Source organism: Artibeus jamaicensis, unplaced genomic scaffold (assembly GCF_021234435.1).
Source record: "Artibeus jamaicensis isolate MK-2021 breed Jamaican fruit bat unplaced genomic scaffold, CSHL_Jam_final contig_354, whole genome shotgun sequence".
Taxonomy (NCBI): Eukaryota; Metazoa; Chordata; class Mammalia; order Chiroptera; family Phyllostomidae; genus Artibeus; species Artibeus jamaicensis.
In genome coordinates, this window is record NW_026521803.1 from 3,704,593 (window position 1) to 3,729,185 (window position 24,593).

General features: G+C 45.1%; 1 protein-coding gene across 5 annotated transcripts in view; it reads left to right on the plus strand.

Annotated features, from left to right (window-relative positions):
• DLGAP1 (DLG associated protein 1) overlaps nt 1–24,593 on the plus strand; it is an 856,099-nt gene that overhangs the window by 767,459 nt on the left and 64,047 nt on the right. The gene's annotated exons all lie outside the window — the stretch shown is intronic.

Genomic DNA, 24,593 nt, shown 5'->3' on the forward strand with positions numbered 1-24,593 from the left:
GAGTGTAATTGCTAGGTCAAAGGTCACTTTAATTAGGTTAGGTTTTGCTACCATAACAAACAACCCTCAAATCTCAGTGGTTAAACTTAACAAAAGTATTCCAACTCATACTGTACGTTCCATGAAAGCTGGCAAGAGGTCTGCTCCACAGTCTCTCAGAGACCCAGGCTACCACATACTGCTATATTCCCCTTTGTAGCAGTTATAACTTTTGTATTTCTATCATCCTATCTCTTGGATGTACTTTTTAAGACCTGGACAAAGAACTATACTATTGATAAGGTATGAAAGCTAGTAATAATACTATAGGCTAGCATTTGAGGAGCACTTACTTATAATACTTTTGTAGCTATAATATGTTTGCAAGCAAAGGAAATACATACATTATCTCATTAAAACCTCAGAGCAACTCAGGAGCTTCTTTTATCATCACCTGATTTACAAATGAGGAAACCAAGGCGTGGAGGAGTTCCTGGCTCAAGGTCACAAAATTCCAAACCCAAGACTAATAACCCTTGAAGTCATCCACCATACAATCCTCCTTTTTCAGTATTCCTGTTTCCAGAAAGGGCTAAGAGTTTCTTTCTTTCAGCTTCTGATAAACTCTCCAAGGGAGACGGCACATAGTGAAATCTCCAGGCTTACCCTTAGTGCTAAACGCTTTCGGGCACAATCTCACAAAGTTGGGCGAGGGAGCGGTTGGTGAGATTTTGTGGATAATTACAATGGCGCACAAGTAAGTGAACATACTCCAGAATGCGTGTCTGTAGTAAGGGGCACTGGTCTATGTGATCTTATTTAAGGCATGTCCCTGAGGACATTGAACAGAAGCAGCATTGTGCCTTGGTGGTGAGTTTTGGGGTTGCAGCTCTGTACTTACGGGCTGGCCTTGAGCAAATCCTTTCTCCTGTGTCTGACGTCCGCCCGCTGCAGTGAGGGCAGCCAGGTGATTTAGGGTCTCCACAGGAACTCAGGCTCTGCTTCCTTTTGAAAAGCCACCCTGTATCATTTCATACATATTACAATCACCCACATGCTCTGTAAGTGAATTTGTTTTCTGGATAAGTATTTTGGAAGAATGTCCACCTTTTTTGTCTACAGTTATAATTATGTATGTAAAATGTATTTAGTTTGATTACCTATGATTCCTTTGTAATCTGACCTAGATAGGAATTCCTCACAAAATGGGGAAAAAAAATCTAATCCACAAAGCATTTTCAATTGTAATATAATTTTCTTAATTACTTAACAATAAGTGATGCTGACATAGAAATATTAGTTTATAGCAGCCTTTAATTAAATCCTTATTTGTTTTGGTTTTGCAGTTTTCTATTCATGGTTTAATGACAGTAACCCCTTTTCCAAGGCTCACAGGGCAAGGCCTGGCCCCTGCAGGGCACAGGACACAGACACAGGAAATGCCGGTTCGAGGCCCCCACAGGATTGCTCTGGGGTTACATGTGGCATTGCTGTGGCTGAGGGGGAATGAAAAACTGTGTCCCCTGAGAAGCAGAAGGTAGGAACAACAGACATTTATTCTCTCACAGCGCTGGAGGCTGGGAAGTCCAAAGTCAAAGTGCCAGCAGGTTAGGTGTCCAGTGAGAACGTTGGTTGTTGTCTCCGGCTGCAGATGGCTGCCTTCTTGCTGTGTCTCACGTGGCCTTTCTACACGGAGGGCGGGGGGCGGGGTGGGGAGAGAGAGAGAGATTCAGTGTCTCCTCTTCCAAGAGCACTAATTTCATCATGGGCACTGCCTCATCACCTCAACCAAACCTCCCTCTCAAAGTCCCTATCTCCAAATACATTGGGAGTTGGGGCTCCAACACAGGAATTTTGTGGGGGCATAGACAGTGAGTCCATAAATGAGTGCATATGGCCTAAATCAGATGTAATACAACCAATGCCTCTTGTTAGTTAAACAGGATAAATTTGAATTAAAAGGAGATGAGGTAGTCTTCATCTGTTAGTTTCCCCTGTTCTTGTAAATAGTCCTTATCATGACCTTTGGCGACTTCTTGAATCTTAAAGTTTCTGTGGAGGAAAAATAAATAGGCTCTGCCTTCTAAGAAAGATAAATCTTAAAGTGTGTGGGATTCTGCGGGAAGTGAGCGCGCCACAAAGGGGAGTCCAGCGCAGAGAAAATGACACCGCGGAACAGAGCCGGCAGCCTTGCCAAGCAGTTTCCTTTGAAATCCCAGAGCGTGGAGCAGCCCGTCTGGTTTCCTGGAATGCTCTCTTCACTTGGTGTCATGTGGTAGCTGAGGAAAAACCCTGCAGCATCCAGGGGCGAACTGGAATAATAATACTTCATCTGCCATGGGGGACAGATGCCCCAAGTGCTGCATGGAGCCCTGAGCTCTCTCGGGGGCACAGCCAAGGACACAGTGACCAGTTGCATGCAGGCTCACTTGGTGGCAGGGTGTCTCAGACCCACTCTCACAAAGGGACCGGTCACACCAAGGTCACCAGTGCCCACTGGCTCCCAAAGAAGCTGGCGCAACCACATCGCACAGACTAACACTGGTCAGGCTCCTTTTCTGTGTCACGAGAGAGGTGGAGCCGAGGTGACTGAGGGAAAGTCTGGTTTCCCCTAAGCACTGGCATTTTATTAATCTCATCGCAAATGCTGTCACCCGGAAAGGTCGTAAATGCGCCTCAGTTCCGCTTCTGAAGCAGCAGGATGTGGCGGCAGCTGTCTGGGTGATGTGGGAGCTACAGCGAAGGAGGGAGGAAAAATACTAGACCTGACCAGAAGAAGGGTCAGAGGAATGCGGGCAGTGAGGGGGAAAGGGGGAACCGCATCCTGGGGCGGGGACCCAGGCTCCCGCGAAAAGTTCCATCAGCCGGGAAGCTATGAGGAATGCCTTCAGTTTTAGAGGGGCCTTTCCCTTTTTGCAGAGCCTTGAAGAACCTCAACAGGGAATGATTAACAGAACTTCAAATGGGCTAAATTTGTGAATTGGATCCCTTATATATATGAAGCCTGGGAACAGGAGGCAATGACTCTCAGAGCTAGTGTAAACAACAGCTATTGATTTTGATTAATTATATTAACTACAATGAATGACAGTCAGTAACAAGACCATTAGGCCTTTACTTTTTTCTAGGTCCTGCACTAGGACCTTGGCACATGTTATTTTACTTAACTTCTCACCAGCTCTATCGCAGAAGGACTTTTAGCATGGAAAGGGCCCCGAGACTCAGAGATTACACACCCAGCACCACCCAACCGACAGCAGGCAGATCCAGGACTGAAATCAATGCTTATGTGATCCCAGAACCTCTGGAAGGGACGAGCACACTCTTGTTTTTGAAAGTATCTTTCCAACAGGAAAGGGTGGCCTCCAGCAGGTAAGGATGTTGAAGACCAGAGGGGAGGCCGGGATGAAGGCATGTGAGCATGCAGGGCTCAGCAGTGACCGTCTAGCCAGATCCTTGGTCCCCTGACCACAGGCACAGGCCGTGTGAAGCGGGTGGGGACTTGTAAACACGTGGAGACTGAATTCGGGGCTCCCCCTCCTCCCACATTCCCCCTGCAGAGCCTGTCACTCAGATTCCTAGTCAAGCATAAATTGTGAAATGACTAGTTGAACCGTAGACTCAATAGGAACACAGACACTGGAGGTCCACGGGTACCCTTCGGTCAAGAAGAGCTGCCCCAGGTCACTTATTTTTAGGGTGAGCCTTGGTAGGCAACAAAATCGCCTAAAGGGTTTGTTAAAACCCAGACTGCCAGGCCCCGCCCCCATAGTTTCTGAATCAGTGGGTCTAGGGTGGGGGCTCAGAATTTGACCCACACGCAGGCGCTGCTGACACTGCTGGCTGAGAGACAACCTTCGAGGTCCACTATTGTAAGGGATAGAAGCTTTAGCTCTGTTATTCTATTTCGGGGGGGTGGAGCATCAGCCTGTTTAAATGTGATAGCAGCTGTTTTCCAGCACTTTCATTTTCCCCACCTGCATGAGTTTCCTAGTGCTGCTGTAACAAATCACCTCAAACGTAGTGACTTAAAAGAACAGCAGTCAACTTACATTTTAGAAGGCAGAGCCTGCAATGGGTCGGCAGAGCTGCACCATCGTGGAAGCTCTGGGGGAGACTCTGCTCCAGCTCCACGACCGGCCTGCCGTCCTCGCCCCGTAGCATCTTCCTCCACCTTCAAAGCCAGCAGCAGTGTAGCATCTTCAAACCTCCGTCACATCTCCCACTCTGACTCTGACTCTCTGCCTCCCTCGGGCAAGAGCCCTTGTGATTACATTGGGCCACCTAGATAATCCAGGATAATCTTTCCATTTTAAGAGCCTTAACTTAATCACAGCAGGGAAGTCCTCACTGCCCTGGTAGGTAACATATTCACCTTTCAAAGATTTGGAATTTAGGGGCCATTATTCTGTCTACCATCCCACCCATAACCTATCACCTGCTTATACAGCGTGTGTTCTTTCTGTCCCTTATCACCCTTCCCACAAGAGAAAAACTAAAACCGTATCGGGTTTTGGATGATACAACCCCTTCTTCAGACTTTCCTGATAATAAAGCATTCTTGCAGGAGGGGTGGGCAGGAAAAGTCCCAGAGAAAGGAAGCGGTAAGGGAGGAGGGAGGCCTGCCATGCCCCGAAGAGGGAGAGAGTTACGTCTGATACAGATGAGCCTCTTACACTATGCCTAGAACAGCTACTAAGTCCTGCTAGACTTCTAGAATCTACAGCCATGGTCCCTCCCCTTTTGAGCCAGTGGCCCCAGGGGGTTTGGGGAAGCTCAGCCCTCATCCGAGGCTCTGCCACCAGGACCACCTTCTTAAGCTGCCAGTAGGCCACTTGTGAAACATTCAGAAAGAGGAACTATATTGAAAGACTTTCTTGACTTTTGTGTTGATGATTATTACCTTCAGAACTTTTCTGGACTAAAGTCCCAACCTCAAGGCTGTGAACTTTCTGTTGAGTGTATCCATTTACTGGGGCTGCTATAACAAAAAGTACCACCGACTGGAGGCTTAACCAAAACAAATGTATTTTCTTACAGTTCTGGAGGCTGGGAGTCCAAGATCAGCCTGCTGGCTGACTCCAGCCCTCCATCTTTGTTTTATTCGGCCCGGCACCTTGTCTCTATCGGGCAGCAGTGCTGAGCTCTCACTTAACTGTTAAGGAGTAGTTACATTTACACAGTCCTAAAATCACATTCGGCCCTTTGAAGGCAACTGCGAGGCTGATGTGGCCCCCAGTGAAAATGAGTTTGACGCCCCTGCTATAAGGCCTCTCTATGTGTCTTGCAGATGGCCGTCTTCTGCACATCCTGACATGGCCCTCCTCTTTGAGCACATGCCTTTCATGCCTCTCTCTTCTTATAAGGACCCAGTCATACTGGATTTGTACCTAATGACCTCACTTTAACCTAATAACCACTTTGAAGACCTGAATACAATTAGTCTGAAGTACTAAGAGTTAGAACTTCAACACATGAATTTTGAGGGAGACACATGTCAGCCCTTAATTGTGGGCTAATCTCTGGAAGGTTAAAAAAGACCACTTGCATTTGTTTGTGGTGTAACAAGTGTGCTGGGCAATTAGGGTGAATGGGGAGGGACGAAGCTAAGACCTTGACTTTAAAAGTGTGCACCTCGGCCCAGACATGCCTGTTGGTCTTAGGTTAGGCAGAGAGAAAGCAGAGGTCAAGGAGGCCCCCAAAGGCTTGGTCTTAGTCTGTATAAGCAAATAGTAGCATTTTAGCTGATTCCCTGCAGGGTTTTGGCTCAATACATAATTCACAGCTAGTCATAGTAATTCTACCAAGTCAGTGCCTACCCTGGACACAGAGGAAATAAAGGAGCAGACAGCGAGCGCTTGTGTTTGATGCTCTTTGAAAGGGCTGTGTGAGAGAAAATGACTTCATTCTGAAGGCATGGCTCTGAGAGGGAAGTCAAACAGCCCATAAGCTGAAACAAATCAAACAGCCTTATCTTATCCTTGACTCATGGGTTCCTCTTTCTTCAAAGCCCATTAGAGGCAGGATACTGAATTGTCCTCATTAGAGCGAGTGCTCTTGCAAGATCCTTCCTGGGAAATGTCGAGTCTGTGATTCACGGGACCTGAAGCTCTGACATTTTTCCTTGACAAACCTTTGCTATTCACTGGTAGAGTCACTAACCAACACAGGTTAAAATACAGGTATATAAACACACAAATGCACACACATACGCTCACACTAAGTGCAACAAGCCAGTCACAAAAAAGACAATATATGACTCCACATGCACAAGGGGCCTAAAAGGGTCAAATTCACAGAGACAGAATGTAGAATGGTGGCTGCCAGGGGCCGGGGGAGAAGCAGGGCAGTTGTTGAATGGGCACAGAGTTTCAGTTTTTCAAGACGAAAAGAATTCTGGGGATTGTTTGCACAACATGAGTGCACTTATTGAACCGTGCATTTAAAAATAGTTAACATGGTAAATTTTATGAACAGATATTTTGACACAATTTTTTTGAAAACGGCTGCTGGAAGCAATCATGTGACAGAAAGAATACATGGTTGAGGTCAGGCCAACCCAGGCTGGGATCCCCCATCTGCCACCCACTAGTTTGGGAGCAATGCTCTGTACATGTCTCAAAATGGTATTCATCTTCTCCCTCAGTTTCTACGGGGCAGGAGTTTGAAGGAGATACAGCTTCCTATTTCTGGCTCAGTGTCTGTCCAGAGCTCGCAGTCAGGGGGAGAGCTAGAACAACTGGAGCGCTGGCTGAGCATCTCCCCTCTTCTCACAGCCTCAGGCTTTTCCATCTCTCCTCATGGCCTACATGGACTCCCTTGCAGCCCGGGGGCCTCGGGACAATCGGACAGCTTCTGCGGTGGCTCCGGCCCCAGCAGGCCACTGTCCCAATGGAGATTGCATTGCCTTTTCTGATCTAGCTTCAGAAGTCATGCAGTGTCACTTCCTTCACATCCTCTTGGTCACAGGCAAATCACACTGGGTTCAAGGAGAGGGTAATTGGACTCCACCTCTTGACAGGAAGTGGTGATGTTCTACAGCAGGCTTAGCAAACTGTGCCCTCCTGTGAAATCTGGCTCACCTCCTCAAGACAGCCAGCCTGTTCATTTACATACGGTCTCTGACTTTGCCAGAGTGGCAAAGCTAAGTGTTTCGGGCACAGATGGCATGGTTCACAAAGCCTGAAATGTGTATGGCTCTTTATCAAAAAGTTTGCTGACCCCTGTTCTACGAGAACATATCAGATAGAAGATGTCATTTCAGTCACCTTTAATAATTGCCACCTGCCACAGGCAGGGTAACAGCCTTCCTGAACTTGACCTCTAGCTCCATATCTGTAAAATGGATCATAAGTAAAAAGTACTTAGCACAAATCTAGGGCCGTAACAGGTAAAGTATAAAATTCAATTCTTCTCTTTTCAGACTTAAATACATACTTAGTGCTGTGGAGGAAAGGAATGTTTGCAAGAATTCTTTTAATAATGCAATCCTCACCCCACATTCCTCAATGCATTCTTTGATCAGACCAGCTATATTTTTTTCACCTTTCAAAGAGCAAGTACTAAGGGAACGAAAGAGATCTGGGAAATTTGGGACTGAGCAAGTAGGAAAGAGCGGAGTGCAGTGTCTCCAAGTGCCCATGGCAAGACAGACTGGAGAGATTTTACCTACTTCACAGCTGTGCTCAGGGCCGTCTCTGCCTCAGACAAAGCATTGAGAAATGTTTTCTTGGCCTCCGCTTACCCTTTGCCTCCCTTTTCCCATTGCCCGGACTTGTTATCTCTGCTCCCACCTCCTCCTGCCTGCCAAGATCTCCTTGAGCCTTTTTTTTTCTCCTCATGTAGAATTTCCAAGGCCAATCCTCCAGCACATCCAAGAGATTACTTGCCTGTGACCTGGCTTCTTTTCCAAATTCAACATGGGGCATAACAGAGCATATTGATTAAAGCACCTCTGAATTCTTTCTCTTCAGAAGCAAGCTTCTGTTCAAGAAAATAGAGACCTCTAACTTGCTGGGGTAACATTAGACCTTTCATTGCCAACTTTTCTACCCATTTTCTCCAAACCATCGAAATTAAATCATCAGTTCTATTTATGCATCACTTAGAAGACTATTTTATGTCTCCTCTTCAAGTTATGTTTGACTTCAATCGCTTTTATAATCTACTTACGTTCATCCTAAACTATGTTGGAAGAACTGTTCCCTTGTAATGAAGTTATTTGTCGCTGTTTTATTTTTATATCAAATATTATGAAGGGGAATGTGCAATTTGATTAGAGACCATTCCCATTGGCCCTATTAATTTGTACAGCATTTTCCCCTCCCATTAAGCCTAAATTTACGACTTCATGCAAATTTTATAAACTATTTTGTGGTATTCCCAGAGTCCCAACTCAATACCAGGCAAAAGCCAAGTCAATTGCTGCTCCAAGGAAGAATTATGGTTTAGAAAAATTACTTGGCTGGCTCCCAAAACATCACTGTCCGCACTGCTGCTGTCGCTGCTCCCGCTGCAAGCCCTGCACAGCAGTGCACCGGGGCTGTCGCATGCGCTGCCTCCCCACAGTGCCGCAGCACCTTGGGCCCAGCTGCACCGCGGGGAGCCCTTCTCCGTCTTTCTTGCCATCCGCAGTCGACAGGGCAGATGTGCTGCTAGGTCGCTCTTCCCTACTTACTCAAGTCCCAGATTTCCCAGGTCTCTTTCATCCCTTCGGTCAGCAATTTTCAACACTTTTCACCGCATGGCACAGATAAACAAATTACTAAAATTCTGCGGGGCATCAAAAAATATATTTTCTGCAACTCTGAACAAAAAAATAGGTATAATTTTGATTCACTCACACCAGACCGCCATTGTTGTGTGGGCTGTTGTTGGCCTATTTTTTTCAATCTGACAGTCTAAGAGAAAAGAGGTCAGTGCCCCAACTAAATAGTCAGATATTGCATGTTTTAAAAATTCTTATGGCACACCAGTTGTAAATCTGTCTTGTGTGATAGAATTTGCCACAAAGAATCATTTAATACAACAAGTACATACAGTAGTGAACAAAAATCTACCCAATCACTGGTTTTCTCTGCTTTCATCCAAGAGCACTAGACTAGGACCAGAGCAAGCAAACTGGAATTAGTTCTGATATATATATATATATATATTATGTAGGAGGTGCTAAAGGAACCCAAATGAAGAGAATCTTGATGAGTGAATAGTTTTCCAAGCAACGAAGGACACTTAGCATATATCAAGACATCACTTAAGGGCCTAGCCAAACAAGTAAATAAGCAAATAAACAATTTTTTAAAAATAAAGTCAAAAATGACTGAGCTGGTAAAGGTATTTATTTTTTCAAAAACTAGCAAGTCTAAAGGAAGGGTCGCCAGTGAGTGTGTCCAACCCAGCTTCTCTCACCCATGGCCATCACTGCAGGCTTGTCTTCTCCGGCAGAATGCTCCTTGTGGCCCCCCCGATGGCAGCCACGCAGCTCAGAGTATCCCTTGCTGATGACAATGTCCAGAGGAAGAAAGAGATGTTCCTGCCTCTGTGTCATGTAAAGAGGGAGGTAGACTTTCCCCAAAGCGTTCCCACCAGACTTCCCTTCTTCTTCGCCCGACAGACCAATGAGGATTCAGCCTCCAAATCCAGGGAGGTGCTCCCCTCCCCCCCCTGGAAGTCTTGGCTGCGCAGCAGTCAACAGCTCTGGGGTCCTCCTGCTGGCAAGGAGGGCGGTTATCAGAAAGCAAACGTGTGCCACAGGCAGAAAGGCAGGTAAAGATGGCAGTCTGGAAGCGATAAGTTGCTAGGCGCGAAAATGTCAGGAGAGGCAAACAAAATATGCCTCATCCAGATGGTAAAGCGGTTACATGCTCGTGTTCGACCGTGTCTTGTGGATCGGCATTCTTTAAGTGTTTAAAGACTGCGAACTATCAAAGGTTAAGCGTTTTTCATTATTCTTTTTTTTCAAATGTGGAAATCACATAAAATTTCCTTCAAGAATAAGTGGTTAAATACAGAAAAATACACGGCAACATATATGATAAAATTAGGATTAATTTAGTCGAGTGTCATAGCAATGAAGATATAATGGTGTATCTAATTTTTATTTTAATATCTGTACTTTTTTATGATTACAGTGGTAATGTATGCTCATTTTTCTAATTGGACAAATCAGAGAAGCCCAAAGAATAAAATAAAAGTCACCTCTCAGCCCATCACTGGACTCTAATTCTTGGATGTCAGAGTTGGGTCCTCATGCATAGCTGTGTTATATGGAGTTACAGTAGTGAGTTTCTTTTTTATTCTTTGTAAGAATGCACTTCAAAGTCCATTTCTTCTCACCATAATTTGTTGTCAAATTTTATGTCAAACAAAAGCAAACAACTGCTGCTCTTTTTAGAAGGAAGAAAGCGACAAATAAAGCAAATACTCACACTGGCTTAAGTTATAGCTTACAATATTATTACATTAGGAAAAATAAAAATAATATCACTATTTTAGGGTTTTTCTCCCAAAGGGGTGTCTTTCTGTCAACTTTCTACTTTATATAGCAGGTTATCCAAACCCAGACTCTATAACGTAAGCCAGTAATGAAAGCAGGAAAAAAGGGACTTCTTCAGAAGCTTCTGGCAGGCGTGGGGCATGGGAGAGTGGTTACAAGAACTGAGGCCAAGTGACTCCTTAGGAAGATATAGTGTTACCATTGAGAGTGGTTACAGGTCAAGGCCCAGGTCCTTGGCCCTAAGAAAGGTGTTTGGATGTGTTTGTTGGTACCTTCAGGAAGCTGTCCACTGTGCCTCCCCACTACGAGGGGTCAGGACATGCAAAATTCTTTAATTTTTCACTTCCAATTTTAAAAGGGAATTCTGAACATCTTACCATTTAATAACAAACAATAGTAAGACTGCTGAAAAAGTGTTAGGACCGCTTAGGCAGAACTCCATTATGCTTATTGTTTTTTTTTATGTGCCCCTTTCTTTAATTTTATGATTCTCTTTCTCACAAACTTAGTGGCACTGTCAAGTTTCTGGGTAAAGTTATGGTTTTTGTTTGCAGCTTGTTGTTAAAATCTATAGAAAGGCTAACATTATCCTGCCCCTAAAAAGCTGTTTAACGTTGGGAATAAATCACTTAGCCTTTCCGGTCCTTAAAAGGAGAAAGTTCAAGTTCAGAGTGGCAGACTGGAGGAGAGTTTAGAAATCGATTTTTGTCCCTCCTTTTACACATTAAGGACCTGAGAAGAGTGACCAGCCAGAAGTTCAACATCTTTGTTGAAGTTTCATTATTTTGATTTCTAAGAGTTCAGTGAATTTTTTAATTAATTAGGTTGTTTTTGAAAAACCAATTGAACAGGAGATACTGAAGTGTAAAAGAATAAACACACAAGCTTTGAAAAACAGATACTTTATGATAATTATTCAAATTTAAATGTAGAAAGGAAATGGGAACTGTGTAAAATGTAAAACATGCAATGCACAATGATTACCTAACAAATATTTACTGAACACTCACTTGGAACTTAAAGTCTAGTAGGGAATTGAGAAGACAATTGTAATGAAATAAGTGCTCTGTCGAATAAAAACGCAGTACTCTAATGACCCCTAGTAGAAGCATTTAGGACATTCGAGAAGTGTGCCTAGAAGAAGCAGATGTTGTAGACGATCGGCGGGTAAATATACACTCTCGGAGTCCGGAACCGAACTGATAAAAATTTTAATGGCCAAAGATTTTCCTGCACAGGGGCGAACTTCCCCAACTGTGACCAGAGTCACGTAGCTACTCAGAGCTACAAAATGGAAGTCGCGCCTGGCTTACAGACTACTGGGTATTTATATTTTCTAGCAAGCAAGCAAAGGCATACAGAAGCAGAGGTGGTGGTTAGCTATTGGCTTATTTAAAAACGGCGAGGGTCCCTGATTGGTGGGTGCTGCTGCTGGCGGGCACTTTCTGGCGGCCTGGGTTAGTTACCTTATTTGGCTAGAATTTTAAACCCAATTGTTCCCGGATGTTTGTTCATTACCCTGTTCCAGGAACTGCAGATTTAGGGTTGGGTAATGCCCTAGCTGTAATTTTCCTAGCTGGGTATAACACAGACACCTAAGATGATACCTGAAGGAGAAAGAGGAAAGAACTTACTCCATTGGCAAAGGCCGGGAACTTGACAGTTTTAACAACTAAAAGTGAAAGTGGTCAGGAGAGTTCTGAGACCTGAGTGGTGAGCAGGCTGCAAGTAATTCAGAACCTCCAAAGCCCTTAGATTTGAGACTTTACCCTGAGGGTAGACCTGTCAGCTGGAAAAGGACAGGGTCTGTTCAGTATCTCCAACTCTTGCCGGAAGTATGCAGGACAATTCGGAAGCAGAGAGAAGACAGACCCAGGGAGACCAATTAGAAAAGTGTTCAATGTATGTTGACAGACAACATACAGAATGGACACACATCTAGACACACACACACACACACAAACTGAAACGAGTTTTATGAAACAATACTTATTTTTCCGTTGTTGAATGCATTTTCTAATGACACTTTCTAATCTATTTCACTTTTTGAAAGGTGAAATAGCATAACCCATCTCAACTGATTTCACGGCCTATTAATAAGTCACAACTAGCAGTGTGAGAAACCTGGAGTTAGAAAGTTGCTGTGATCCTCCAGAGAGGTGATGGGATCTAGGGGAGCAGCAAAGTAGACACAAGGATGTGGAATGATTCCTGAGGGGTTTACGAGAGAAGGACCCAAAGGAATGAGAGATAATACCCAGAGTTTTGGCTTGAACTCTGGATGGATGTAAAGGTCGTCTGCTGAGATGAGGAACGTGAACTGGAAGATCTACTAGGAGGTTAAAGATACTGAGCATTTGGGAAATGAGTTTTTCTTTTCCCCTTTGGTACTAAAGACTACATTATATAACTCCATAAAGTGTTCAAGCTTGCCTAAAAGAGGGAACAAAATGGTGGATTTGGGAAGGACGAAATCATTAATGGAGAGGCGTGGGCTCCAGAGGCTGAGCCTGAAAATTCTTGTTGGAGGACAAACTCTAAATCCTGGAGAAACATCCCAGATCAGAGACTCACCTGGGGCTTTGCTACAGCAGCTGTCAGGACTTTTGTGAGCCTGAGAATAGGGTGAGCATAGCTTTTGGCTTTTCATTTAGCTAGCATGTTGGCACGAGTTAGCTTCTTAACACACGGTATTGGCATCAGACATAGAATCTCAATCACCAGTTCAGGAACGTAACAGACTTTTCTTAAGTACTTCTTATAGAAATGGAAATCCATTAACTTTATTTTTCGTGCATACCTTCTGACAGCCCTGGGTCAAAGGGAGTTTTTTTCCTTCCTCTTTTCATAGCTTCCACAGCCCAATCCTTCTCCTTCTAAATCTTTTATTTTACAAAACAATAGGGAGTGGTGGTAGCCTGTTGCTAGTTGAAGATTTTGAACAATAGGTGTTTCTGAGCTGGGTTTATTGAAATGGTCTTGTCTGTGTCCTGGGGGAGATTGTAAATGAGATGTCAACAGGAGCTCTTTTGTGTAGATGGCATTCAGCCTGAAAGAGAGGAATTTCCTCACTGTGCTAGTATTTAAAGTAGATTTGTTGCTGCTTTTGCTAAAACTTTTTATCCAACTGCCTGAACCAACAGCACAGAATGAGTCACTTGGTTGATTGTGACTTCCTTCCCTGCTTAGCAAAGCACTGACTCAGTCATTTACATTTAGAAAGGAGAGCTGCTAAGAAGCTTTCTCGGGTTTTCATCAGCATGAGCTTCTGGCCGAGACCATCACGTGGAACCGAGCCGTCAGCAATCCCAGGCCCCCGGGAGAGGGCAGCCGAGCCAGACTGTTTTTCTCACTCCCAGAAAATCTTCTGGCTGTTTTGCTCACTTTCTTTGTAAAATCCAAAGAGAAGGAGGAAGGCAATTTCCTGCTTTCAGCCTCTTCCTTTCTCCCTCCCCCCTTTTCTGTAAATGACAGGCAATTTCAGTTAACTCTAATTACGGTGGTCTGAGGTTGGATTAATTCCACCATTAGAAGATAAGGCAACTGTTTTTATTACCTCTCAACCAGGTGCTGGAGGGTGACAAGACTAGTCTGTATCTGGAGAACTGACAAGGTTATCAGCAACTGTAAACAGGCTGAACCTTTGAGCAGTGGCGGAAGAAATGCTTCCTTCCCTTGTAATCCATTTCTCCACCCTTTATTGCTAGTTAATTTTGATTCCTCTATAGTTTCTCCACATTCCTGCATCTTAGCACTTAAGCAATCGTATCACAATCATAACTATGAACAGGGTAAGTAGCAACCATGACCCAACCCCAAAACATGAGCATAGAATCCCAACCTCAGTTTCAAACATACGACACAGAATATTTTAACACATTCTAACTTGGTAGATGGGTATCTACGAAGATATGTAAAAATCTTTTACCTCTGACAGTAGGAATCCAAAATACATTGCATTGCCTTTACTTTTTACGTTTCCTTTTGAAAGTAGAATGTCACCCACACTCAGACATGGGGCAGAAATTGTTTTAGATAATAAAAATTTCTAGTGCTCAATTAATTTATATCCGCAGTTTACTAATGTGTCTTGGTAAACCCACCAGTTTATTTTTTAATTCTGTGTTACTTACATGGATTATCTCTATTAGACCTTGGTTTGGAAATGTGGTATAAAAATGTGTGGCTTTTTTTTCAAACTGTCCATACTAGGTAACACTTTAATAAATGAAGAGTGCCACTGCAGATAAACTTGTAGGTGAATGTCCTGAGTTACATCAAATTAGCACTTCGCCTGGACCTAGCGTGGGGCCACCCCCCCCACCCGTCACTATAAATTATGATGGGCCAAGGAAAGAATGTTGGTATTATGGATTGCTCTGTGAACTTAGACGATAGCTTGAGGGTCTGGGATAAGAATGAGGAAGAGAAGGATGGAAAGGATGAGTTAAAACACACACACACACACACGCAAAACCTCGCAAATATGAAGTGTTTATAAGAACATATCAGACTACCCCATTCTGTAACTGGTGTAGAGATTGGTCCACATTGTGGTAGGAAGCCAGTTAAAAAACCCTACTCCTACCCTGATTATTCTTAAAACAAAAACCATAATGGATATTTCTCATAGCGATACACCAATAAACACCCCAAACTCCAACGTGGTCAGAGAAAGAGAGACAGTGTCAGCAGGATCATCAGATCTGACCCTGGATTCCTCTTTCCCTTAAAGATATAGAAACCTTGCCCATACACAATGCCAAATCCAGCACCACCTGCCACCCTCTGTGTGGGCTTGGTTGGGACAGAGCCCCAACCAAGACCCGAGCTGCTGCTGAAGGGAGCCCTGGAAGGGAGCACTGACTGCTCCAAGGCATCTAAAGCACTGGGTGGACGTTATTTCTTCTGAAGGCCATTGCCCAAAACCTGACCTTGGAACTCCTTACAATGTGACTATTCTGCTGCTTCTTGCAGACCGACACCTTAGAGCATGCAATCAAGGGGTGCTCCCCCAAACCCCCTGGGTGAGTCAGGTGTATTAGCTTTATACAGCCAAAACAGTTCTGAATCCCAAGCACACTTGACCAACAGATATTTGATAAGGGCTTTGGCATGCAGCCATTGTTCTCACAAGGGTTCAAAAGGTGATCTTAAAGACAAAAGTATATATAAGGCAGCTCTTTCAAATACCAGTAAAAAAGCTTAGGTGAGAAGAACCCAGGTTCCAGCCAGACTCCATCCTGGAGAACATGGACAACCCACACTCTCCGGCCTCCTTGTCCCTTGGAGAATTGAGATTGTAGATGCAACACCTGGTTTATTAAAGTCAGTGAATGAAGATGATGGCGGGAGGTAGGCAGAGTGAATTGATACAGATTTCAGTGCTGGCCACACCAGTTTCCTGGAGTTTTTACTTAATTTTGGCAAGTGATAAAAACCCAGCTGTACAGTTAAATGTTAAGTGGAGCCTTTAAGCGGCCCTTCACACTCCAACCGTACGGCTTGTGCAAGGGCTGAGGTCATGCTTGCAGACAGACAGCTCTGTGGGACACCTGGACTGACTCTTCTCTGGATTGGGGTCCTCATCAGTCAGTGACACATTCCGGTAATGAGGTGTCATTTTAAAGTGCTGATCCTGTTGAGAGTTAGTAAGGGATTGGTGTCCTTTCTGGGCCAGGCGGGCAGACAAAAAAACAGTATTCCACAGGTTAACCCAGATAGTTTTTCCTGTTTTGACTTTGAAAAGGCAGGTTTCAGGGAGGAAGGAGGATGAATAATTAACTGCCTAACTGCACAGACCAGGGCCTCCTGTGGCCTCCCACATGCCCTGTTCTCCAGACTCAGGTAATTATTCCTCATCATGCTGAAACCAACAGGAAGGAATGGTGGATGCATTTTCTTTCTTCTTCACTTCCCCATACATCCTGTTTTCCCAGGTTTGGGGATTTGAGTTTGCCTTGTGCAAAAACGTCTGCTCCAGGTCAAGCCCTCCTTCCCCCTCCGTCCACAGCCAGCAGCACCAGGCTGCTTTGATACGTCTGCCTCCTTTCCAAAGCCCAGACAGCTTCCAGTGGGCAGAGGTTACAGATAAATCCAGCCTGACTGGATTCTCATTACACATGACCTGCCTGGTTTGTACACAGGTCACTCACTCTACATGCCTCTCACCTTCTTGAGGGAGACAGGTTGGCAGTATATGCCTGATACCTTGTTCCCATCGAGAACCAGCCAGTCACTGCACACAGCCTCGGGGCACTTCAGTTCTATTTTGTTTACCAGACACACAGCTACAGGGTGAGGGAGTCCTGTTCAGCTGAGCGATTCCATTTCAGACTTTTCCTTGTATCAAGGCTTCAGCTCTCATTGTGCAGGTGGTGCAAATGCTCATGAAATGAGAACAAGAGGCAAAGAAAGTTCCCTGGCTCTCAGACACCCATCTCATGCCGGTAGACAGAGCACAAAATAAACAGCCAAATAATAAGAAGTGAAACAAGTGGAGAAGAAAGGCAGCTGCACGGGATAGGGCCGCCAGCCTCATGCAGCCGTCTGCTCAGGGCCCCTGCGTGAAGCCAAGTGGAGAGGATGGAGGGGATTGGTTGGACAACCCATAGGATCAGCTGTTTCCCCTGACATGAGGGTGGGCTTTCACATACTAGCTCCATGTCAGAAGTCAGCCAGTCACAACTGCATTTGGCCAATGCCAAAACAGAAGTGGGCACTGGGAAAAGGACATTATGTTGCAGTATCCAAGATCACTGAGAATAGCTTTGGTGAGTATTTGTTTTACTTGAGCCCTAGTGACCTCCTTGTTTTCTTCTTTTTGCTAAGAAGGCTCTTCTCATTCTTTTTTTTTTTTTTTTTTTTTTTTCACATAACAAGCATTTCCCTTACACGGTACTACTCTGTGCCACATGTGTTCTGAGTACTGTGGTCACATCATGAATAAAACAGAAAATGATGACTGACCTACGATTCTTACTTCCTCAACTAATTCCTTTCTCTCAGTCTGATCAGGAAAAAAAAAATCACATGAGAGAATAGAGGAAAGTATTGCCGAGAAGTGACATCTGAGAAGAAATGAAAACTTGTTGATGAGACGCTTAAGGGAAAAATTTCCTTCCCTGCTTTGGCACTACCCTACCCCAGGACTCCTAGGCATGCTGTCTTTCAACAAAACCTGGTCTGCCCTAACCTGAGGAGCTGGTACACCAGCTGCCCAAACAGGAAACCTTATATAATTCTGTAACCCTGACCTTGGGCCCTGAATCTTCCCCTCCTGTAAACAGTCTATTCAACCCAGGAAGGCCTGCAGACCTCACTGGAACAAATTTTGAAAAATACACTACGTTACAAACATTGGAAAAAAAAACCCTAAATCCTAGAGGAAGTGACATATCTGATTCAGTGGTTGAAATCACTTCATAAACTAATGGAACCAAAAGAAATTTAATCCCAACGGATGAAACTGCCAGGGCAGTCACTTGTGTACATGGATGACTCAATAGCACCTGTTGGAAAGGCCGGAAAAATGAGCCGTGAAATCCTGATCACGTTCCCTACTGGAAGCAACAGCTCTGCCTTGCCAATCAGGGAGCCTGATGTTCTCAACATCCTGACTCCAACATGTGTGCCTAGTTCTGAGAGGCTGTGACTCACCTTAGCTACTGGGCAAATGATCCTTCCTCTGAGCCCTGGGTTTTTAATCTGTAGTAGTACGTGGTCTAGGCAAATTTTACACAAATGTCTACTTTCAAGATGTTCCTTTGATATGATTGATTTCAGGCAACAAATGGTTTTACATACGGTAACCCTCATTTCTAATATTATTTAACTTGTTGCCAAGCTTCATTAAAAGTCCACAATACAAGTTTTAAACCTCAGCGCCTGGACTTGGGCCTTCTCAAATGACTTTCCTCCAAACATCATTTAACTTCCTTTAATTTAGTTAATTAATGGAACTTTTTGAAGAGAACAGTTCCTTTGATCTGAGCCTCTTTCTTAGTTTCCAGTTAACATTTCCAGAGAGGGAGAAAAAACTGATGGGCTCTCAACTGGCCGGAACTACCAACAGCTCACAGCTGTAGTCATGCCTCCAAATCAGAGAAGGAGCAGAGGACAGGAGACCTGGGAGGAAGAAGACTGGTTAAAAATACTGCCCTGGGCATTTTTGTGGGTGTGTGCCCCACACAAAGATAAAAGAGCTAAGGACAGGGCCAGGCAGCTGCAAGGCGTGCTCTCTGGGAAGCTGGGCCTTCAGTCTGGAAATCCCAAGTAATCCTTGCAAACAGGCAAACGGGGAAGCCAGCAATGTAAATTACAAATGCTTCTGCCCGAAAGTTTTCCGCATTCAACATACAAATTCGGATAAAAATGGAAAATGCAAATCTCAGCCAGCAGGGATCCTCACTGCCATCCGCCATACCAAATGGCTACAGCAGTTCTTGCTTTTCGACTTGCCATCTTAACAAAAAAAAATGTTACTGACAGCTGCTTAAAAAAAAAATCTGCAATCTCAAACCAGAGATCTTACGCTGAAGCTAGAGTAAAATTTTTGTTAAGGCGGCAAGTTAAAAAGCAAGACATTCTGAGTCTTGATTTCCATTCTTTATGCTTTTTGGAAGATGAGTTCAGCAAAGATGTCCACCCCTTTCCACGAGCGAGCGTTACTTACCTTAGAGTTGAGCAGCGGAATTCAAGGTAACATCGGCGATGTTCCAAACTTGGCCACCAGGGGACACTAGAGAGCAGGGTTGCCAGCCCTATAGTACTTTGTTTCCTCAGCCTTTTAGTTGGGAGGGAGGGGGATGGGTGTGGGGGTGGTGCGGGAGGTACAGCTGACTTAAAAAAAAAAAACTGTTCTCTGAAATTATGCCACTTGCCATTTTATACAGCAAAAGCTGCCACGTTACCTGTTGCCAGGTTCCTGAGAGTGCTTGGGGAAAATGTGGGCGAGAAAGGTACAGCACAAAGTCCTTCAGATTGGTGGCTTTCAAGCTCTGTTGACGGGCTGTCGCTGACATTTGGAGAGCAGCTGCCGCGGATTGCCTGAGCATTGTTTGATTGTAGTTCTAACAGAGGAGTGGCTGCGTCTTACATCATTTCCAGGCATGAAGTGCCTGGGGCTTTTTTTCTCCTTTTTTTATGACTAACTTTCTGATCCCTCCTTCTCTGGATGTAGGTACAGTACAGGCACTGTGAGCAACAGACTAACCTCAGGAAGCCCAAGTTTTGTAGCAACTTGTTAAAACAACTCGAGTGCCTCTTTTAAAAAAAAATGTGACTAAAACAAACCTTTCCATTCTTCCTTCTGAGAACAATGTTGTGTTTGATTAGCTTCAGAGCACTGCCCCGTGAAAGGGGGAGCACTGCCTCCCCACAAGAAGGGCTGCTATCAGTTGAATGGATCTCTGAGCCAGACATGCCGAGGCTTGGGGCATTTGTCTGGCATTAGGAAGTGTCTGGAATACTAGTAACTACCAACTGGCAAGTCTTATGACTACAAGAGTTATTACACCACCCCTCCCTCTCTGTCCACATTCCCTCTCCTCCCCCTACACGCTCACACAAGCATGCCTTTTTCTACTTCAATGGAGAGAAGGTTAACTAGTCTTTGTGGTTTCCGTGGAGGATGACTTTAGTGGAAATCATTTTCATAGCTACATCCCTTGAGCCAAAACTAACCAGGAGAGAAAGCTAGGGTAAAGCTCTGCGGGTCCCAGCAGCCCACATCCCCCCCCAACCCCCCCCACCCCACAGCTCTCTGCCTTCTCACCATGACGCGGGCAGGGCAGGGACCACTGACCGCCACACATTGGGTGGCCTGTAAATGTTAGGCTGTAAATATTTGGAAACACGGGAGCGATTTTTCTATGTGTGTTTTATTTTGTGGAGTTTCTCCTTTTTTGCAGTATTTTTAAAGTTGTGCCTGGTACACCCCTTGTTGACCACTCCAAATTCATTCATTCTCCAAGCCTTTGACAAGTTCCTGTGGGGCACAAAGAACTGTGCTAGGAGAAGTTTCCTGGCAGTTTCTCATGGAAAGCATTAGGCTTCACTGGACAAGGTGTTGAAATGGAAGGTTTAATGAGGGCATGAGTACAAGTGGCTGGAGCAGAGGACTAGAGACGTAGAGTCCTGAGTATGCTCACTATACCACCTAGTAGCAGAACGACTTACCTGCTCTGAGCAGCAGTCTTACTGTGAAACAAATGGGGACAGTGAGATCTTTCTTTGTGAGACCATGTCTATTAAATCGTTAGCTCAGTGTGTGTTAGAGCAAGGACTCACTCTCTGATGGTTGGTCTAAGAGCACATCCAGCGTATGGACGAATTCTCCATCTCATCATCTTTGTTTTCACCTGGATTTGTACTTTGTTCCTGTGAAGGACTCCAGCCAGACCACTGATTGGCTTTGGGTGGGGAGCCCACCCTGGGTAGTGAATCACCATGGTGGCCCAACCTCCACAATTAATTCACCGTAAGGTCAGCACTTCTGGGCCTACTGGTTGGAAGCAGTGGCAGTGAACCTCTCTGGTAGCCATTTGGTCCTCAGCTGTGCCAAAACGTGTGCCCGGGTGCCAGAACGTGTGTCACCGCTACCAAACACCCTGTTGGTAATGTAATCCGGCCCCATCGCGGCTTCCTCCTCAGCTCTGTGACATCACTCTCAGTGGGTCTCTACTGAAATACTTTTCGGATTTCCATTCATATTCATAAAGCCACAGTGCTCCAGTTTGAAAGAAACCTTGTCACCTACTTCAGGTGCCCTCAAGATGGTGGTGCAATTTGAATAACTCCCCAAACAAAAGATGAGCTTGTCTGCCTTTGAACAACTTCCGGGACTGAGCACTAACTATCCAGCAAGGTCCCCATGTTCCATCTTTGGGCAACTGACTGTGGGGAAATTCGTTTTTATGCCTCTCTAAACTTTCACACTGGTGGTTTTCCTGGGTCCTTACAGAAAATAAGTCCTGGCCATCTTCTACACAATAGCCTTCAAAATAATTAAAAAGTCCACTGGCTTCCTTCCCTTGCAAACTGAGCAATCCCTTTTTTGTTCATGGTATAGAATCATGAGAGTAGAATTAAAAAACAAAAAATCTAGGGGACAAGAAGGGTTTAGGGCTTAGCCCAAAAAGCTAGGAAAGAGTGATGCTGGGAAAAACTGGGGGGTTGAATCGTATGAGTTCAATACAGCCTTGAATGCAAGATTTGAGGCACGAGAAGGAAGGGAATTGTGAGAAGTCGAGCTGCCTGTTGGATCTTTCTTCTGCTTCGAAAGGTAATCTTCAAGATCTGAACTCCTTCTCATTCCTATTTGATGACTGGCAGCGGTGCTTGCTTGACTGTGACCTGGCAGCAGAACTGTGCCGAGCTCCACACTGCAGCGAAACCTCATCCTAAACCCCCTGGGATGAAACATGGTCGAGGGTTCTTGACCTCCGTTCAGCTGCCTTATTCAAAGTGGGACAATCTTAAATTCTTACCTCCTTAGGGCACTGGAGCTGGGCCAGCCTGTTAGGAAAGACCTAAGTGCAGGATCCTGTCTGTCCAATCTAACCCTGGTGGACTTCTGAAATCGCGGCTGCTCTCTGGACGTCCCCACTGACCAAAGTACTGTGGGGGCTGAAAGAAAATATTAACATTTTCCCCCCACTTTCTAAGGTCTTCCAGCTGGGCTAATAGTCAGATTAACAGAGACCGATTAACAGAAGAAAATCAAAGCTTTAATACATGCACATGGGCAGTTCACAGAGGCATGAAAACTCCACGAAAGACCGTGAGGCAACACTGGGTGTGTAAGAGATTGTTGAACAAAGGGGAAGCGGGGAGGGGGGATTAGATTTCAGAAGTGAGAATGGGCGATTTACAGGTAGTTGGGGGAGACTGGGACCTAGGAGTCTGGCAAATTCTTGCCAGGCAACTCAGAAACAATGGGACACAGGGGGTATCTAGCTAAGAGGCTTGGAGTCTTCCTGCTAGGGTGAAGATTCTTAAGGTGATTAGACAAGGCTCCTTTTAAAGCAGGTTTCTCTGTCTGAATATCTTGGGCAGGAAAGGGGGGAGGACAAAAGTTCTCTCTGAGTCTTTTGTTTCTTAATAAACAGCTTAAGATCAATATCCCAAAAAGCAGCTCCCAGGTGGCAAATACTCAGTTCTCTTCAGCACCCGGAGTTTTCCCTACGGGAACTGGAGAGCAGCTGACAACAGCCTTCCGATGGCATCCAGTTGCCCGGAGAGTGTCCCCCAGCCCAGTCATAGAAGCGAGGCATCCCTCTACTTCTGTGCCACACTCACCACATCGTGGCAGAATTTGTGCTGTAAGTCACAGCACATGAAATGCTACTCTTTCTCCGCATTGTCCAGTTTTGACTGTCCACATTAAAAGAGGAAATTGGGGTCGCTAACCACAAGCAGTAAATCATCCAAAAGATGAGACATTTGATGTTAGAATATGGCATTTCGTTTCTTTGGAATATGAGCCGGCCAAATGTCCTGACAAACCATTTTGAAGAAAATAATGAGTTCATACTGTAAAGCTTTGTCTTGGGAGAAAAAAGTAAATGATCTGGTCTCATCTGATTCAAATAGATTCTATCCTAAATGCAGTCAGTCCCCGCTCTCACCCACTCTGGTCTTCAGGTGCATGACCGAGACTGAGTATTACCCTGAGCAGGTTCATACCTCCCTAGGAAGCAGAAGGAGACTCCATCAACAGGGACCGTGGGTGAAACTAAACTGAGCGAGGTGAAGTATCGACAATGCTCACCTGGCATCACTTGGCCAGAAGCGTCGCTGTGGCCCGTGGGGAGAACCTGAGAGCAGACTGGTTCTGGCCCTGGCTCTGCACCTTGCAGGCACTGTGGGCCTCCACTGGTCCCATTACCTCTCAGGACTGCTCACTGCTGCACTCTGTTCCAGTGTAAAGCTGCACGTTTTATTCAATAATTCTAAACGGAAGGGTTTCCTGAGGTGAGCCTCTACCAGTCCTCTATCCCAGATAACTGACAGGTGACATATGTATTATTCACAGTGCCCTTCCCCCTATCCACAAGAGCACATATGATATTGTAATGTGACATCTGTGTGGGTTTTTTTCTTCAACTCTCAAGCAGTCTCTGGGAAGTAGCCAAAGATCTCTGTCCCTGTGTCTTCTATGGTTAAGCAAATTACTCTGAGTCTCGGGGCAGTGGAACAGCAGGACAGTATAATAGGGTCTTTCTGTTGACTGTTCAATATTGGATGCTTCCTTTGAGTGGCCTCGGGAGCCATCCTAGGTATTGAAGTGAATACTTAGGATGTACTTGTTGTCCCTCCGCAAGACGGCGCCAGTGGCAGCCAGAGACGGGGGTTAGGAGCTGGGATTGTGTTCTCAGAACCAGCTGAGGTAGTGGAACAAGAGTGACACAAGCCGAGTGGAAAAGGTACAGATGGGGGGGGCGAGGTGGGGAGCAAGTGATGGAAACACTACAGTTTGAACCATGTTTAAAACGACTAAACAAAGTCTTTAGAAAGCGGATTAAGAAATTGTTCTTTACTGGTAAGGAGTTCCCACTTGGACACTTAATAATTCATTTTGATTTGTATTTTTCTATATCATGCTACACAAATAGAAAGCCAAAAACCAGTATATAAAGCTTCTTCAAGACCCTCAGGGTTATAATCAGATGGTTGGAGAGAAGCCCTAGAGGCTGCTGGAGCCTCAGGAGGACCTTCACTAAATCACACAGGTCCAAGAAGGACACCTCACTGCAGAGATTCAGGCCCTTGAGTTGATCAAGTTGCCCTGCAGGACGGCGCATTAGTGGGTGGTCCCAGACACACCACACACACAGAGACTGCTGTGTAAACTGGTGTGTACACTAATTTACGACAGGGGACTTTGGGGCACTGTATTCCCTCTTCCTAGGTACTTCTGCTCAGAAACAGCAACCAAAAAATTCAAAGCAGAAATTTATGTAGTGAGCACCTATCCAGAAAGAGAGAGACAGAACAGAGAAGGTAGGAGGGAGGGAGGGAGTGAGGGAAGGAGGGAGGGAGAGAGGGAGGGAAGGAAAGAAGGAAGGAAGGAAGGAAGGAAGGAAGGAAGGAAGGAAGGAAGGAAGGAAGGAAGGAA